Here is a 13,941-nt window from a genome sequence, read left to right on the forward strand (position 1 = left end):
TGCGTCAGTCTAAGTGAACTTCTGTCCTAACCACAGATTAGCATCAGCATGTTGGGCTTTATGCAAAACAATTTAAAACATCAATTTGGAAAAACATCTAACTATGGTCTCTAACAAATTGAGCAGTTGGTACCTAGAAAGGAAAAGCAAACAGACAAATTACAAATCGCATTGTCATAATTACCCTCCAAAGATAAGGTCAGCACCCAGGATCAGTCTTCGTCTTCAAGACATCAGTCAAACGCCATCAAACAGGACTCAACTAAAGGCATAGGGGACACTTCCCTCATAAGGAGGAGAAGTGCACAAATGGGCAGTCTATGGATGAAGATGGTTTTAATAATTCTCAAGTCACCGAACAGAGTGTCAGAGTTTCTGGATAAAATCAATAGCATTCCCTACCTAATTCCAATGACCCTTCTGTGACATGGGTTTTTATCCCTTTTTCATAGTACAGTCCCCAAAATGTTATTGGTCATTTACTATAGTACCCCAATATCTTTAACCTATCAAATAAAGCATTAGGTAATCCCAATTGTCACCCCACGATTACTCATGACATTTTGATTGGTCTTCACAATTGACGTCTCCGGAGGTGGCACGTCCGGGGTTACTTCATCTTTTATCATCTCTTGGCACGTTCTTTGGTCAGCAGTTTTCGTTGTTCACCGGTTTAAGTGACCTTGTTCATAACATTAATCAACACTTGTTTCAATTTTGTATACAAACTTAAACTAAGGCGGCAAATATGCGGTTGGGAACGGAATTACAAAGATACATGCATCTTCCAAATTGGAAAAAAAGAACATTTGCAGGGTCATGGCCCTTTGCGAGTCAGCACACTGGAAAACAGGAAAAAATATGCATTTAATATGAGAGCTGAGCAACTAAACTGCAGCTTACGCTAACTCAAGGCCTATGAGGAATTTTAATACAGTTTCATTAATACGAAGATTAATATAAACCATTAATATAAGCTTAATTGAATCTAACATAAACATTTTATTCATTATTATTAGTTTGCGCATACATTGGTGGCCATTTACCGTAGTCACAAATCAGATGCGTGTTTAAGCGAGTTTGCTATTATTACAGTTTTCTATGCAGTATCATCACACATTAATATAGATATTCTACTCTAATATGTTATATAAATCTACGTTCTCTCACTGGTTTTCCATAGGACCCTTTATATCAAGACCATACAGATTTAGTCAAATTTAAGAGATGGTACTAGATTACTTTTTGTGAGAATGAAGCACACACAGATGTAGCCTGCGAAATTTCACGTTGATTATTTCATGAAGTCATGTATTGCCTGTATTTTACTCTTGAATGAAAATCAGATTATTACCTATTTTGACAATTGGTGGCAAGATTGGCTTTCGATTTTACTGCATTCTGTAATTGTATGTATAGAGAGTTTCTGACCTATGTGTTTGGTAGCCTGGAGTCGTGCCCTTTCTGATTTTCTCGTCCTTTTTTCTTGGGATGCTCATAGTATATAACAATGTTTAAAAGGTGTTGGTGTTCTACTACTACACTAATGATCAGTACTTAAGATAAAAAAAAATTGAGAAAATAATGGAAGTCAACGAAATGCATTCGGAAACATAAAACTGAAGACGTCGAACCCTGTACTCTGCAAATAAAGTTTATGGTAAAAAAAGAAAAAAACAGACACTATTTTTTATTTTTGTTGTTTTGCACTCACACGGAAGCTGCTGTGATGAAAAATAATGTAACCTTCTAGGTAGAGAAAATGTATGGACTGAAAAGAAAACATGCTAATAAAAGGGGGGCAACTTTTTCCCCCCACTAAATTCCTCCATCTCTATGGTTGGTATTTGGTCCATAGACAGATAGCTACTTTATCAATTTCACCAAATATCTTATTGTGGTTTAGCTGCAGCATAGGTATCTTCTTCCAAAGCTTATCCAAGGATATGCAACAACCATTCATGTTAGAAGCAGTGGAGCGACGTCTTATCAGTGGTTATCTATGTTCAATTTAATAGCATATGAACCTAGCTGAGCATCACATGGCAAATGGAAGACAGTGTAAATAAACAGCAGAGAATAAAACGTAGACACGTGTGTATGAAGTATGAGTGTCTGTATCTATGAAGGTGTGTACGTATGCGTGCATGTGGTATTTTTAAGCAGGAACATAGCCAAACGAAAGGGTAACACTGTACAGGGTGAAAGACAAAGGTATTGTTAATGAGGGGAAGCTGATTTCTGAGAGTGGAGGTGCATTATTTCATCTTTATACAATGGTCCATAAAGAGATATGTGTTTAGTTAATTTCTCAATTGAAGAATGGTTGGGCGCATTTCTAACCAATACTGGTTTGTTTTTTTGTGTACTTTTTCTTCTCTAGTCTGATGGTGTGCTAAGTGCCAAGTGCCAAGTGAGGTTATGAGCTTGTCAGACAGAAAAGTGAAGGTGCCAGTAATTATGATTTTGTGGATGATGCAGTTGATGTTGAAGAAGGTATGAGTTGGCAAGGAGAGCTAGTAGACTTCCTCCAGGATGGAGGTAATGCGATCATACTTCATTAAGCCCCTGCAGAGGTGTTCTGAAGCATGGAAAATGCACTTCGGGAAGGAACAATGTGGAGTCTGAAATATGGTGATGCAATTGTAAGAGGGCTTGAACAGCAGTTCTTTTTAAGTTTATTCAAATACATTTTATTGAAATACAACAGCAGTTCTGCAGTCACTTTCCACCAGGAGTGGATTTACTTTTTTTCAGTAGAGACACTTGCTACTGGGTAATCTTAGTTATCTTGTTGATGTGTTCCTTGAGTGTGAGGTCGATGTCTAAGGGGAATCCAAGTGGCATGGCATTGGGTGAATGTTGGAGGTTGAATTCATCTAGGCTCATGACAGTGAGGCAGATTTTGGACTAGCTATGACATGTTGTTTGTGGTGAATGACAGGAATTCTCTTTCGGATGGGTTGAAGGTCAGGTTGGTGACGAACAAGTAGGTCTGAGTGAGGTGCAGGCAGTGTTCGAAGCATTGCATAACTGCACTTCTGGAGCAGAGGAGACTTTGAAAAAGAATTGTGTGTTTTCAGTCTATTGGTAAATTTTGGTGATGTTATCAGTGAGTAGATTCTTAAGAGGTTCTTGTATAGGTTGACAAAGATGCATGACAAGGTGGAACCTTGGAGATTTCACAGCTGGTAGAGCTTTTCTGGGACCTAAAGGTGCCCATGTAAATACATTGATGAGTAGGAGAACAACAAGTGGAGAATGTTGTCAGTTAATCCCACTCAAGACTTCAGAATGTGCTTAAGGGTGGGATTATCAGCACTTTTGCAAGTGGTTTATAACTCTAACAATATAAGGAAACGGAGTCATTTTTGTCTGATTAGTACAACAAAAGATACTCACAGTAACGTGTGAGAAACAACTGTCATGTTCTTTTAAGAAAAAAATCCCTCACCCACCCAAGTGGTGGCATGCTTCATCATAGGGATCCTCTTCACACTGACACTCAGCAGGGTGTCAGTGTAGGCTACAACCCTCAGTAGAAGGGATCTCTTTAAGGGTTAACAAATAGAGGAACTCCTGTGAGTGTTGATGTAGGCATAACGATTTTGATGAGTACAGAGGAGAAGATATGGTGATGTATAAACTGGAGTAAAACCGCCTCTGCCTTCTGGCAGACCCCAATTTCATTTTTGTTTCTCATGGGTAGAACTTGAAAGATTGGGGGTTCATTCACCCTGAAAAGAGTTGTTAACATGGTTCTGCCTGCATTATTAATTTCGAAAATGAGGTGTTCAAGAATTCATCAGGACCTGCCCCTATCTATGGCTCATAATACAGTGAATAATCAAGTGTAAAGAAAATAAAGATACAAAGCCAGTGGCATTGTTGAGTTAGAAGGCCACACATATGGGACAGAGTTATGTTCGGAAATAAAATACACATATTTTTTCAGGGGCTTAGGTTCCCTAAGGTGAGTTTGGAGCATGAGGTAAGGCACAACGTTTAACACCATAAGGGTAATCAGTTCTGTGTGTTGTCATGTGTAATCTGGCAACACACCTTATGGTAGTGCTCGGTTAATCAATGATATACTGTTGGTGATAGACAGTTTCATGCACAACTTCGATCGAACCTTGGATTTTACTCTGTAGGATTTGACTCCGTAGGATTTTACGTGTAGGCAAGGCCCTTATTGCCTTTTTTTCTGTAGAGGGACTAGAAAGAATACTCAACTTGCATGCAATGTAATGGCAATTCGTTCTTTTTAGAAATTGAGATACATTCTAGTTCAAAATCACTCACCGAATCTGATTGAGCTATACGTCTCAAAGGCAGTCACATCACATATTATTCTTTAACAAACTTTTGAATTGAAAGGAGATGAAGATACAGGGAACCAGGTAAATGGTTCTCCTCCCACATACTTCACAAGGAACATCAGCCGAAGTACGGATTAGACTTCACTTTCTTCCCTCATAAAATGTGATTTAGAATTGTGATTTGAGAATGTATTAATTTGTGACTGTCACAAAATGATCTATACATTTCTGTCAGCATATGCTTATATAGAATGCACATGTTGACATTCTAATTATAGTATTTATCTATCTCTTCTCCACCTAGTCGAGGTATTATATTTTTTTCTGTGGTCAGGAAGGGATTTTGGGGGTGATTCTGATTCTGGCGGGCGGCGGAGGCCGCCCGCCAGAATTCCGCCCCCAAAATACCGCGCCGCGGTCAAAAGACCGCAGCGGGTATATCAAGTTTTCCCCTGGGCTGGCGGGCGGCCGCCAAAAGGCCGCCCGCCAGCCCAGGGGAAAACGACCTTCCCACGAGGATGCCGGCTCGTAATCGAGCCGGCGGAGTGGGAAGGTGCGACGGGTGCTACTGCACCCGTCGCGTATTTCACTGTCTGCCAAGCAGACAGTGAAATACTTGTAGGGGCCCTCTTACGGGGGCCCCTGCAGTGCCCATGCCAGTGGCATGGGCACTGCAGGGGCCCCCAGGGGCCCCGCGACCCCCCCTACCGCCATCCGGTTCCCGGCGGGCGGACCGCCGGGAACTGGATGGCGGTAGGGGGGGTCGGAATCCCCTCGGCGGCGCAGCTAGCTGCGCCGCCTTGGAGGATTCAACAGGGCAGCGGTACACTGGCGGGAGACCGCCAGTGTTGCCGGTCTGACCGCGGCTTTACCGCCGCGGTCAGAATGCCCTGCGGGGCACCGCCGGCCTGTCAGCGGTGCTCCCGCCGACCCTGGCCCCGGCGGTCTAAGACCGCCGGGGTCAGAATCACCCCCTTTGTGTTTTTGTATGTAGCTGTCTCTGTAATGCACCATGATACGAAGCTGTGTTAGTAGGTATTTAGGAGATGGTTGACACTGTTATGATCTTGTCATTGTGGTTTGACTGCATTTTCCATGACTTTGCAAATGTAGGTTAGGTGAGTGATGGGACAACATTTGGCGAAGACATGAGGGACATGTGTCATTGTTTTCAGGGTTGGGAGGGTCTGGCCTGTCTTAAAACGTTCTGCCATGATGTCCTGTTTAAGGACTGTGATGACTATACTAACAATAGAGAATAGGGATTAGAAAGCGTTTTCAAAGAAAGCTTTGATGAAGGACAAGGACATAGCATCATCTTCATCAGAACCAGTTTTGATGTTCAGGATGCTACCGAAGGTCCGTGTAAAACAGGAGATTTGAGAATGCAGCGTGGACGGGTGGGTGTCAGAATAGAAGTAATCTTGGTGTTGTTAATACTGTCAGATGGTTTGTTTTTTAAATTAACAATGGGATTATTGGCATTGCAATTTTCTGTCAAGTATGATACTGGAAGGTTTGGCAATGGGTTGATGCAGAGCTTCTATTGGCTGCTTCTTTCATAACATTGGTATACTAATTGGTTTTGACTATTGTGATGAGTTGTCTGTGTTGCTCAGATGGACATCAGTAGAATGAGATCATCAAGGATTCTGCTTTATTAGGGCACCCAGAGGCGAAGCCCAGCATAGTTGTATTGTTTTCAACTCCTGTGGCTGGAGTCTATAATATAGCCTTAGAACCCGCCGTAGCGGGGTCTACCGGCTATTAAAGGCCCGCTCCCGCATTAAAGGCCGGAGCCGAAGGTAAGTCACAAACACACCCTAAATTAACATGTGCTCACCCCCTGGTAGCTTGGCACAGAGCAGTCAGGCCTAACTTAAGAGACAATTTGTTAAGTATTTGTACAACTCTTCGAACAGTGAAAACATCACACAAAAAGATACCACAACTGGTTAGAAAAATAGAGCTGAATTATATGAACAAAAAAGGGCCAAAATGACAGAAGAACAAATAGTAGCACTCAAGATATGAATTTTTAAAGAATAAAATTAGATGTAGTGCCAGAAGTATAAAACGCCAACCACGACTATCTGGTTTTGCTGGACTGAGTCAAATATGAAAATTCAGGCTGACTGCCAAGGAGTGTGGGTTGGATATAGGGACCAGCCTTGCCCTGCTGAAAACAGCACCTTGGTTCAGAATTGTATCAATGTGAAGAACAAGATGCGAGAAGCAAAGGAGGCAATGCATTGGTGTTGATCCTGCAGATGTAGGTGATGTGTTCCAAGCTGCACAAAGTTGGAGATGCGTTGGTTCTGAGCTGCACAAAGTTATAGATGCATTGTGCAGTCTACAGTGCTGTGTTCCTGATCCTCGAAGAAGCAGCAACGCACTATCATCGACGGCGATGCAGTGTCTCTATCCTTGCGGGAGCGGCAATAAATCAGCGTTGATTGAGATGCTCTGGTTACGAGATGCACAATGGTGTAGATGCATGGATTTTCAACTACAGCAGCACTTTATACCCACTTCCCAGGGCCCAAGACTCAATTGGCACCACTTGGCAGGGCAAGTCCTGCCCTGGCTCCAAACTCACTACAGGGGGGGTATTCATTCCTTTGTGTGGGGTCATGGCACAGCCTATTCAGTGGTAAGTGTGAAGCTGTGGCCAGCTTCTTCCACCCATCCTGCCCAGAATGGCCCATCAGGATGCCGATGAGCCATCAGTCACACCTAAGCTTCCTTTGTGTGTGCCGCTCCAACCCAGACATGTATTGGAGACAGTCTGCAGGGACACAGGGCTAATTGCCAACATTCTGAAAGTGGCATTTGGAAATTATAAAAACAAATCTGAGTTTAGCATTACAATTCCATAGGTACTAAATATGACAGGTGTACTCCTTCCCAATCAGGAATTGCAGCTTATGAAATATAATAAGTATTAACCAATGTTTTCAAGTGAGGGGGTAAGCCTCACAGTAGTGAAAATGAAATTGAGAGGTTTTCACTACCAGGACATATACAACTTAGAAGTATATGTCCTGCTATTTATTTACATAGCACACGGCACTATGGGCTACTTAGGGCCTACATAAAGGGTGACTTGTATGTAATAAAATGGGTGTTTCAGGCTTGGCAAGGGTTTTTTAATGCCAAGTCAACATGGCAGTGTAACACTGCTTTCAGACTGCAAAGGCAGGACTGGGACATGTTTGAAAGTGATACTTAAAGTGGGCGGCACAAACAAAGCTGCAAGTCCATTAGCAGCATTTAATTTACAGGCTCAGGGCACATGTAGTGCATTTTGCCATAGAATTATAAGTAAATAAATATGCTAATTCGGTATATACCAATCAAGCCATGTTTTAGGGAAGGAGCACATGCACTTTAGCACTGGTCAGCAGTTATAAAGAGCTCAGAGTCCTAAAGCCAACAAAAATAAATCACCAAAGATGTGAGACAAGCAGGCAAAAGGAGAAGAAGAAGATACCTGAAGGTGGAATATTTATGTATTCTTTTTATGTATTACTGTTTTTTAAATAATTTTCATCATATTTTTAAATATACTTTGATATTTTAAGTGATTTAGATATGTATTACTTATTTGTTGATAGTAATTTATAGTGTCTTAGTGGATTGTTGGGTTTGTAGCTGAATAAGTAATAATTAATTAATAATTTGAAATCAAATATTTGATTGATTTATAATTATATAAATTATGTAATAATTATATATTTTAGTTATATTTTAGGTGTTGGTTGCTAGTGTTATAGGGATTTAGAGTGGGGAGTTATATAAGTAATAATTAACAATTAATTATTAATTGATTGAAAACGATTTGCTTGATTGATAATCATATAAATTGTGCACTATTTATTTTAGTTTGGTTTTAGGGTGGGCTGCTAGTTTTGTAGAGGTATATGGTGGGAAGTTAATTAAGTAATAAAGTGGTGCTTAAATATTTATTTTAATATTTTTATATTTTTATAACAGTAAATAATTATTATTACAATAATAAATACTGTGTATTTGTGTCAAATGTTCAATTGGTAGTTATAGTTGGACCCAGTTTCTATAGAAATATAATTTTTTGTTTTGCTAACCCAGTTAGTTCCGTTTTATGAATCCTCACAAAACTTTTTAAACTTCTACTTTGCTAAGGTCAGCTTCCCGTCTTAAAAATTTCGGAGTGATTTGTCAAGCAGGGGACAAGAAAAAAGGGGGGTCCCAAAACGCGTTTTCCTCATGAATTTTTCCACAGGGCTTTTAGACACGTCTACAGCCCAAACCACTGAATGGAATAACACCAAATTTGGCAAAAAAGGTAGATTTTGTTGTGCAGATCATACTTTTGGTGAAAATCAATTCAGTAGTTTTGGAGAAATTTAAGGGCAATAAATATAGATAGAAAGGAACCCACACTCTATGAGAAGAATCTGATTGGATGGCCGCAACCTGACAGAAAAATTGCAGCTGCCATTTTGTTTGTCGCATCTGCTCCGGGGTGGAAACAGAAGATAGAAAAAAAACATAAGGTGGTCAGGAACCAGGTATCCTGACCCCATAGGATACATAGATGGATCACTTAGGGACTCCTCGTAGGCAAAAAATTTACAATTATTGTTCTTTTTCAATTCACAAATCTGTGGATCCATGGATCCCAGATTTGCGAATCCATTTGAAGATTCATGAATCCAAAGAAGAATTTAAAATAACACACCTGTATGCAGCTTGGGTTTGGGTGCATGGAGGAGGGCTGGCCCCTGGGACTGGCCATCCAGGCACTGCCTATATTCAGGTATGTGCATGCTAAAAAAACAAAGAAATTCACGGAAAAAAACAAAGGTTACAGGGATGTTATAGTTAGGTTCTGAATTTCCGTGCACTAAACCTTAGAAAGTCAGCAGTTATATTTAGAAATATTTGAAGTAACTCTAACTTGCGCCCTAAGGTAACTATAACTTGCACATTTGCCATGCACAGTTATTTTGTCATAAATTTTACTGCAAATAGTAGATTGATATTATCAATGATGTTATCTATTGTTTTGTATACTTAAAATGTGAGCCTAACTATAACGTCCCTGTAACCTTTGGTTGTTTAAGTGAATTTCTATGTTTTCTAACATTTAATTTCCTAACTATAATATACCTGTAACCTTTGTTTTTTCAGTGAATTTCTAATTCTTTTTCAAACGTTTAGTAGTTTTCATTACTATAAATTAATCCAACCACCAACATGCATGGCTTTCGGCTGTGCATTATGTGGTTTGCCAGGGGCCAACCCCCTATAAGAACTCAACCTTGCACCGTGCGTAGCCTTTGCCCATGTGCAGCAGGGGTTGCCCACAAGGCCTGCCCTGCAGCCAGTTCATGTGTCTAACCATCCAAAACCTCCTCTGTACATGGCTCTTTGGCCATATGTGGCAGGAGTTGGCTGAATCATATCTCCCTGGGTGTGAGAATGGGTGTAAGAGGGTGTATCTGGGAGTGAGAGTGGCTGTGAGAGTCCCTGTCTGGGTGTGAGAGTGCGTGCACCACTGTCTTAGTTAGTGCGTAAGTGTCTGCACAGTTGTGTGAGTGGCTGCATGAGGGTGTCAGTGGGTTTGTGAGTGAGTGTAGGAAATTACCATCTTGCCTGGCATGTTACCCCCATTTTATACTTGTATGTCAGTTTGTGTTTGCCTTTCTCACTGGGATCCTGCTAGCCAGGACCCCAGTGCTCATAGTTTGTGGCCTGAATGTTTTCCCTGTGTGGTGCCTAACTGTGTCACTGAGGCTCTGCTAACCAGAACCTCAGTGCTTATGCTTTCTCTGCTTTAAAAAATGTCTCTGCAGGCAATTCTGATTGGCACACTGGAACACCCTTATAATCCCCTAGTATATGGTACCCAGGTACCCAGGGTATTGGGTTTCCAGGAGATCCTGCAGCATTTCTTTTACCACCCATAGGGAGCTCAGACAATTCTTACACAGGACTGCCACTGCAGCCTGCGTGAAATAACGTCCACGTTATTTCACAGCCATTTTACAATGCACTTAAGTAACTTGTAAGTCATCTATATGTCTAACCCTCACCTAGTGAAGGTTAGGTGCAAAGTTATTAAGTGTGAGGGTACCCTGGCACTAGCCAAGGCACCCCCAAATAGTTCAGGGCAATTTCCCCGGACTTTGTGAGTGCGAGGACACCATTACACGTGTGCACTACATAGAGGTCAATACCTATATGAAGCTTCACAATGGTAACTCCGAATATGGCCATGTAACATGCCTAAGATCATGGAATTGCCCCCCCATGCCAAATCGGGTATTGGGGTTCCAATCCCATGCATCCCGAGGCTCCAGCATGGACCCCGGGTACTGCCAAAACAGCTCTCTGGGGTTTTTACTGCAGCTACCGCTGCTGCCAACCCACAGACAGGCTTCTGCCCTACTGGGGTCTGGGCAGCCCAGCCCCAGGAAGGCAGAACAAAGGATTTCCTCTGAGACAGGGTGTTACACCCTCTCCCTTTGGAAATAGGTGTTAAGGGCCTGAGAGGAGTAGCCTCTCCTGGCCTCTGGGAATGCTTCGAAGGGCACAGATGATGCCCTCCTTGCATAAACCCGTCTACACCAGTTCAGGGATCAATGGAGGCCTCTGAATGGGCAGTGCCAGCAGGTGACGTCAGAGCCCCTCCTGATAGGTGCTTACCTGACTAGGTGGCCAATCCCCCTCTGAGGGCTATTTAGGGTCTCTCCTGTGGGCTTCTCTTCAGATAACGAATGCTAGAGCTCACCAGAGTTCCTCTGCATCTCCCTCTTCGACTTCTGCCAAGGATCGACCGCTGACTGCTCCAGGACACCTGCAAAACCACAACAAAGTAGCAAGAAGACGACCAGCAACATTGTAGCACCTAATCCTGCTGGCTATCTCAACTGTTTCCTGGTGGTACATGCTCTGAGGGTGGTCTGCCTTCACCCTGTACTGTAAGCCAAGAAGAAATCTCCTGTGAGTCGACGGAATCTTCACCCTGCTAACGCAGGCACCAAACTTCTGCTTCAACGGACCTCTGGGTCCCCTCTCATCTTGACGAGCATAGTCCCTGGAACACAGGAACTGGATCCAAGTGACCCCGACAGTCCAGTGGTCCATCTGTACAAATTTGTTGAGCTAAGTCCTTGCCTCCCTACGCCAGACAACAGTCCTGTGTACTGCGTGAACTGCAGCTGCTAGGGCTTCTGTGCACTTTTGCAAGGAATCCTTTGTGCACAGCACAGCCCAGGTCTCCAGCACTCCGTCCTGCATTGCCCAACTCGCTGAGTTGACCACCGGCTTCGTGGGTCTCTCCTTTGTAGTGTTGAGAAGACCGCTGTGCTCAGTTTTCTTGAACCTCTGTTCAAGTACTTCTGCGGGTGCTGCCTGCTTCTGCGTGGGCTCTCTGTGCTGCTTAGAGCCCCCTCTGTCTCCTCCTCCAAGGGGCGACCTCCTGGTCCTTCCTGGGCAGAATCCATTTTCTTCAACCATGACCTTTGCAGCTAGCAAAGCTTGCTTCTGGTCTTTCTGCGTGGAAACAACTCTGCATCCTACAACACACCGTGGGACATCTTCTGTGCAAAGGAGAAGTTCCTGGCATCTTCTGTCGTTCCAGAATCTTCAGCTTCTGCCACCCTGAGGCAGCCATTTTGCACCTTCATCCGGGGTTTAGTGGGATCCTGCCCCCCTCTTGGACTTGGTCCCCTTCCTTTGCAGGTCCTCAGGTCCAGGAATCCATCTTCAGTGCTTTGCAGTCTGTTGTGGTCTTTGCAGAATCTCCTATCACGACTTTAGTGTGTTTTTGGGGAAGTAGGGCAACTTTACTCCTACTTTTCAGGGTCTTGGGGTGGGGTATCCCAGCGACCCTCTACCCACTACACTAGGCCTGGGGTCCCTAAGTGGTTCGCATTCCACTTTCTTAGTATATGGTTTGTGTTGCCCCAATGCCTATTGCATCCTATTGTATTCTACAGTGTTTGCACTACTTTTCTGTTTACTTACCTGATTTTGGTTTGTGTGTATATTTTGTGTAATTTTACTTACCTCCTAAGGGAGTATATCCTCTGAGATATTTTTGGCACATCGTCACTAAAATAAAGTACCTTTATTTTTAGTAACTCTGAGTATTGTGATTCTTATGATATAGTTGTATATGATATAAGTGGTATAGTAGGAGCTTTGCATGTCTCCTAGTTCAGCCTAAGCTGCTCTGAAATAGCTACCTCTATCAGCCTAAGCTGCTAGAACACTACTAATCTACTAAGGGATAACTGGACCTGGCACAAGGTGTAAGTACCATCAGGTACCCACTATAAGCCAGGCCAGCCTTCTACAGTGAGTGTGTGAGAGTCCAACTGGGTCTGTCAGTGGGTGCATGAGTGGGTCTTTGAGTGGCTGCATAAGGGTCTGAGTGGGTGTGTGAGTGAGAGAAAGTTATTGAAAGAGAGAGAGAGTGAAAGGGAGAGAGATAGAGGCCCTCATTTCGACCATGGCAGTCAGTGATAAAGTGGTAGTAATATCGCCAACAGGCCGGCGGTAACTACCTCCAAATAATGACCATGGCAGAAAGATCTCCGAAAGACAGCCAATGTACCACACTGACCGCCAGGCACCACGGCGGTAGCTGTCTACAGCCTGGCAGAAGTCAAAGTTCCACCCACCATATTATGATAAGACAATCCGCCACATTTTCCGGGGTGGTACCAATGACCTGGTGGAAACACTGCACAGAAGTGAAAGGACTCACCATTGGAGATACAGGGAAGATTCACACCACCATAGAACCAGAACTGCAAGTATTTCTGATGATATTCTATGTTCTGCTCCACCACGAACACGAACGCCGGCGAAGACGACAACAGTGAGTACAGCTGCCTAGCACACAAGGGAGGAGGGGAGGAAAATGACAGTGACACACACAAGCACCATACACACACCACACACACACACACACACACCATACACACAACCAGCTGCACAAGAAAACAAGTTAATCTCCCTAAATTGGTTGACTAATGCAAGGACAACAGGAATGTACCAAAGGGCTTGTAATAAGATCAACACAGTATAAATAAAAATTTAGCCAATGCTACAGATATTTACAAATGTGCAGAAAAAGGGCCACCGCCCAGTCCTCAGTTTGCGTGGCCCACATGGCCACAGGCCCAAGTCCAAGGCTCTACTTGTCACCTGAATCAATACGGAGAGAACACTGCAGGGGCATCAGTTGGCAAATAGGCAGGCACCTCGGGGGGTGGAGGGGCACCTCAGCTGGAAGCGGAAACAAGACCACTGATTCTGGAGGGGGCAACATGCCCTGTGCTTGGTCCTGGGGAGTGCAAGGCCACAGTCTCACAAGTGGGTGTCTTGCCCACTGGTTCTGGAGGGGGCAACATGCCCTGTGCTTTGTCCTGGGGAGTGATAGGCCATAGTCTCTTGACTGGTTGTCTTCCCCACTAGTTCTGGAGGGGACAGGCTGCACAGCAGCCCATGGAGGCTGATTACATAGCATCCACTGGCGGTGACGGCTGCACTATGGAGGTGCTGGTGGTGGTGGGAGGCTCCTGCACAGCCCCTGCACCCTTGGATGGCTGCACTGTGGTGA

The sequence above is a fragment of the Pleurodeles waltl genome, chromosome 1_2, assembly GCF_031143425.1.
Source record: "Pleurodeles waltl isolate 20211129_DDA chromosome 1_2, aPleWal1.hap1.20221129, whole genome shotgun sequence".
NCBI lineage: Eukaryota > Metazoa > Chordata > Amphibia > Caudata > Salamandridae > Pleurodeles > Pleurodeles waltl.